We start from the raw sequence: 6,593 nt of genomic DNA on the forward strand, positions 1-6,593 counted from the left end.
TACCCTCTGGAAGAAATCACCTTCTGACCGATCCCTTTGTAAGTAACCTTGAGGCACTCTCGTCAATCCCTTTTTTTGACGATTTGTACAAGCATCTCTCTGATACCTATTCCTTTCCTTCTAGCCCCCCCTTGTCTTGATAAAGACCCGGCGCGACCACCAACTGGGGCGCATCCAGGGTCGAAACGTCGACGCTCTCACTTTTGGCCAAGTTAACTCCAGGAATATGGACATTAACCACTGATCTTCCTTGGAACTTTTACTGATATAAGACTGGCCGCATAAACAATAGAAACCACATCGTTTAAAACTTCCCCCGGTCCCCCCTTTTTCCTTTGAGATTTTATTGTAAATAAATGTTATTGTAAATAAGTGTCACTTATCAAATGTTGCACTTGTCACCTGAATCACCACAGTCACTATTCACGTAATTGCCAAGTAATTGTCAGTAATGTAGTGGAATGAAGTAATTCCCACAATACTATTTCTTTCTTTTTTCTGTTTTTAATAATATAAAAACTTTGACTATCAGAGAGTTTTTGCTTGTTTGTGTGCGTTGGAGCTGCCCACAGCCCATTTCAAAGAAATTGTCTATACCCGACAGAACCACTTATTTGTGAATTACATATACCCAGGTTCTGAGGGACACAGGGTCACCCCATTTTGTTAAAACATGATTTTCAGTATAGGAGGAGCAAAATATTAACTGCATGTAATTTCCATCCGCCTTATTCATAGTGGGTATGATTTTGTAGGGTGTAGGAGAACTGTACCCATATTTTCTATCCGGAAATTCGATCTGGAAAAAACACGAAGCCCTGCCTGCAGCAGCAGGCAATTCTCAATCTCCATTTTTGTGGTAGGGAGCATAGTATTGTATGTACATAATACACCCCAGCCAAAAAATCTTCCCCTTCCTGGCCCCGCTTCCCCACCCTCTCTCACTCCCACCCCAAACATAAGTGGTAAATATTTAACATGTATACATGCCCTAAAGTTCTAAAGAATTGGAAAATCCATGTGAGTTCACCACAGGGAAAAAAACGGACCCACTCTGTAACTCTCCCATTGTATGAAGTCCTACACATAACCATAAAATCACAAGTGATGTCATAAATACCCCAGTATTGGGCACTACAGTGCATCTTGTAATAAGGCCCATGGTGGAAAGAATTAAACATCTGTTTAGGGCTCCCCAGAATGTCCCTGCCTGGACAGGTAAATGACACTATAAATACGTCCATTTTGGGAACAGTGAAAGGACTCAGTTCAATTAGTGATTTGGAGGTGCAGGCTTGGACGTCAAGAAATTATAACATCGGGATGAAATGGATGTAGGAAAATAGCAACCTATTACCTGAAGTACAATGTTGTATTGAATAATCTTACCTGACAAATTCGTCTTTAATAAATGTGTATATATTTTTCTATTATCAGCAGGTGTTTATTAAGATGTTGCTTAATATATATTTTTTATTTTACTGACAACCTTTGATGATTATTAGACCTGTTATCCTTAGGGTTATTGTGCTAAGACATAAACTACTGAATAATGGTATTCAAACGTAGATGTTTATTTCTACATATGATACTTCGTTAATCACCTCAGGCGGCTTGTATGCAACTGACCAACCGACCAAACCACCCAGGATTTCAGGACCTAATAGGCATACAGGTTTCATACAGGAACATAAAACAAAAATCCTTAAAGGATAAGTCTTCTAATACACAAACCATAAATTGCACATAGCATTACAAACCTACCACTCTAATTCACAGAAAAACACCAAAAACAGATTATAAAATTAAGTGCATTTTTCCCAATTGACCAATGGTAGTCAAGATTCATGTGAATATATCTTTGAATAAGATTAAACCAAAACAAGAACACACAACCTGAAAAATTCACACATTCCCTACACAAATTATCTGTACCTCAATGGTATCCGATGATACCTGGCACTACTGAGCCGAGGAACCAGACTGCTTTGGTTTTGAAGACCCACATTATTAAAAACAATGACCGGAATTCCCGTTCTTTCGCTGGTTGTTACCGTTGCTTTATTCCACCGATGGTGACCCAACACCCTTACAGCAGAACCACCCACTATCCACTACAGCAGACAACAAACCCAGGCTATACGTATCAGATCCCCAACTGCAATGGGATCATATTATATTTTCTTTTTTGACTGAGCCAGATCCATATCAGACCCAACAACGAGGTCTAACTCCTTTGGAGAATGCTGGTCTTTTAGAAATGTAGACATCCAAGCAGGTCTAAACTGTGATGCAGGCTTTACATTTTATAGAAATTCAAATGGATATACCCCTATAGACAAATGGGGTGTGGTTCTGTAGAGCCAAAACATAGTTTGGTCCTCAGTAGTAGCAAAACATTTATTAAGTTAAGTCCATTTCACACATTTCCCTAGCACTCTGTTGAAGTGCTAAATAAAACCATTGGTTTGTGGGTTTTAAACGTTTAATGGAACCTATTGTAAAGCAATTAATCCCTGTTCATTGAGATCTACAGGATTATGTACTTCAAGAAGGATTGACACAAATATATGTTTTCACATCTAGACTCAGGAACATATAGAGCATGATTATGATGCTGATCGGACTATTGCCTGACCATTACCGTAGCGGAAGAGGGACCACCTAACAAGGAGTTGGCGTTTCCCCTGCCATCATTACAATGCGACCTTCACGGCAGTCGCAAAGTGCTTATTTTCTATTGTGGCTTGTGCTGCAGGCTGCAGTGCAAGCCGCAATATAAAGAATACATGTTAAAAACCTCCCTGCACTGTGTGTCAGGCATCATGCAGTGTCTGCCACACAGTACAGGGATGTGTAGGGGGGTACTACAACAAACAGAGGAAGTAGGGTCGTAGGGAAAATTTTAAAGACCAGCCCTGGTATACTTCTCGTCATACAACATATAAACAACAAAAAGAACCGGGGGTCTATAGGCCACAAAGTCTTGCCAGCTATCCTAACTCCACTGTGGTGAGTTGATGCCCAAGTCAATTTGGAAAGCCTAAAGAAAAAAGAAAAGAGGAGACTAGTGTGTGAGAACAAATGGTACAGTGCAAGTTAAACAAGATCCAAACCACCAGAATTTGGATTGCCATCAAATGGACTGAGTGATCAGTCATATCATAAGGTCCTCCAGCTCATGATATGATACGTCCCTTGATCATCGAGACCGATTACCATTCAATTTTGTATGGACTGGATCTTGTCCACAATCACATATGGACCGCCATAGAACAGCTAATCGTTGATGGCGATAGTGAGTGAAGAAGCAGTGCAAAAGAAAATGACAACGTGGTGAATTAAAATAGAGTGATGTGTCCAAAAACTACTATTATTTTTTTTGATATAGGCACATCCCCTAACTAAAAACAGAACATGTTTCAGCCTGTCGGGCTATTAGTCCCACTGCTTTCGTCAGGGCCTCTGCTCTCATAATACTGCTACTGCCAATATTGTGATAAATAAAGAAATAAGTGTTGAAATAAATGCAACCTTAAAGATGCTAATCCTCCGTGTCAGTGGATGCAGAGTAATATCCAGCTGTACGGGGGACTGGACCTCACCTCACCTGGACCGTGCTCAGGATATCGAGGCCCGCTCTATCCGTCGGTAACTCAAGACTTCGCCTGAGTCTTGGGGGAGGCCATGTTTAGGGGGGTACCATACGTGCCCCCCAGGCCCCATAGCAGGGGCAAGGGGGGATGAGGAGGCCTTATAGGAGCTCTCAAAGTCACTTTCCGCCTGCATTTTCATGGCAGGTGAACTGCCATGAAAGGGCAGTCAGAAAGGTATATTGTAATCCCTATGGCGGTGCCTGAGAAGGCACTTCCACTACTGTAAGGATTAACTACCCTCCAATGGTCCGACAGGCTCAAGAAGCCTGTTCGAAAACTTCAGCCTGCCCCTCCCCCTGCTGCCTCAGAATGCACGCATTGAAATTTGTTGGTCGGACCGCAGCAGCATCGGACCGCATCTGATGAGCCATTGGATGCAGTTAGACCACCATCAGAATGACCCCCTAATTATTTTGCTAATAATCACACAATGCTCAGTCCAGCACCAAGGCTGAGATTTGAACTTGGGTCATGAGGCTTCAAAGCAGTAGCTCAAAATGCTAGGCTACATGTGATGCAGTGCCCGCAAAGAAATGTGTTTTATTTATTTATATGTATACTTACCTGTTAAACTCCGTAATCCATATATTACTACTCCCCACCCTAACTCTCCCCCTCCGCACATCACCGCCCTGCAGGAACTCCTACTGCCGACTGCGGCTGTGTGGAACCCTTCAAACAGTGAAACAGTAAAAAAAACGCACAAAAAAGAAACAACTGATTAGAAAGATAGGGGCCAATTCACAAAGGTAATCTGAGACAAATGTCTAACTTTGCGACTTTTGGTATTCACAGAAGTCATTTACGACTTTTGGTATTCACAGTGGTCATTTACAAGTCGTAGCTTTATGTCCACAGCCGGGCCGTACTCTCTGGACCCGGACCATACTCTACAGCTTGGGTCGTACTTTCCAGCTCGGGCCCGACAAAGTTTAATCAATGGGCCAGAATGCAATTTTTACAAAAGGGAAAATTGGGAACACTACAGTGCATCTTGTAATAAGGCCCATGGTGGAAAGAATTAAACATCGGTTTAGGGCACCCAAGAATGTCCCTGCCTGGACAGGTAAATGACACTATAAATACGTCCATTTTGGGAACAGTGAAAGGACTCAGTTCAATTAGTGATTTGGAGGTGCAGGCTTGGACGTCAAGAAATTATAACATCGGGATGAAATGGATGTAGGAAAATAGCAACCTATTACCTGAAGTACATTTTTGTATTGAATAATCTTCCCTGACAAATTCGTCTTTAATAAATGTGTATATATTTTTCTATTATCAGCAGGTGTTTATTAAGATGTTGCTTAATATATATTTGTTATTTTACTGACAACCTTTGGTGATTGTTAGACCTGTTATCCTTAGGGTTATTGTGCTAAGACATAAACTACTGAATAATGGTATTCAAACGTAGATGTTTATTTCTACATATGATACTTCGTTAATCACCTCAGGCGGCTTGTATGCAACTGACCAACCGACCAAACCACCCAGGATTTCAGGACCTAATAGGCACACAGGTTTCATACAGGAACATAAAACAAAAATCCTTAAAGGATAAGTCTTCTAATACACAAACCATAAATTGCACATAGCATTACAAACCTACCACTCTAATTCACAGAAAAACACCAAAAACAGATTATAAAATTAAGTGCATTTTTCCCAATTGACCAATGGTAGTCAAGATTCATGTGAATATATCTTTGAATAAGATTAAACCAAAACAATGAACACACAACCTGAAAAATTTACACATACCCTACACAAATTATCTGTACCTCAATGGTATCCGATGATACCTGGCAACACTGCGCCGAGGAACCAGACTGCTTTGGTTTTGAAGACCCACATTATTAAAAACAATGACCGGAATTCCCATTCTTTCGCTGTTTGTTACCTTTGTTACCGTTGCATTATTCCACCGATGGTGACCCAACACCCTTACAGCAGAACCACCCACTATCCACTACAGCAGACAACAAACCCAGGCTATACGTATGAGATCCCCAACTGCAATGGGATCATATTATATTTTCTTTTTTGACTGAGCCAGATCCATATCAGACCCAACAACGAGGTCTAACTCCTTTGGAGAATGCTGGTCTTTTAGAAATGTAGACATCCAAGCAGGTCTAAACTGTGATGCAGGCTTTACATTTTATAGAAATTCAAATGGATATACCCCTATAGACAAATGGGGTGTGGTTCTGTAGAGCCAAAACATAGTTTGGTCCTCAGTAGTAGCAAAACATTTATTAAGTAAAGTCCAATTCACACATTTCCCTAGCACTCTGTTGAAGTGCTAAATAAAACCATTGGTTTGTGGGTTTTAAACGTTTAATGGAACCTAATGTAAAGCAATTAATCCCTGTTCATTGAGATCTACAGGATTATGTACTTCAAGAAGGATTGACACAAATATATGTTTTCACATCTAGACTCAGGAACATATAGAGCATGAGTATGATGCTGATCGGACTATTGCCTGACCATTACCGTAGCGGAAGAGGGACCACCTAACAAGGAGTTGGCGTTTCCCCTGCCATCATTACAATGCGACCTTCACGGCAGTCGCAAAGTGCTTATTTTCTATTGTGGCTTGTGCTGCAGGCTGCAGTGCAAGCCGCAATATAAAGAATACATGTTAAAAACCTCCCTGCACTGTGTGTCAGGCATCATGCAGTGTCTGCCACACAGTACAGGGATGTGTAGGGGGGTACTACAACAAACAGAGGAAGTAGGGTCGTAGGGAAAATTTTAAAGACGAGCCCTGGTATACATCCCCTCATACAACATATAAACAACAAAAAGAACCGGGGGTCTATAGGCCACAAAGTCTTGCCAGCTATCCTAACTCCACTGTGGTGAGTTGATGCCAAAGTCAATTTGGAAAGCCTAAAGAAAAAAGAAATGAGGAGACTAGTGTGGGAG

The sequence above is a fragment of the Lissotriton vulgaris genome, chromosome 5 (assembly GCF_964263255.1).
Source record: "Lissotriton vulgaris chromosome 5, aLisVul1.2, whole genome shotgun sequence".
Lineage (NCBI taxonomy): Eukaryota > Metazoa > Chordata > Amphibia > Caudata > Salamandridae > Lissotriton > Lissotriton vulgaris.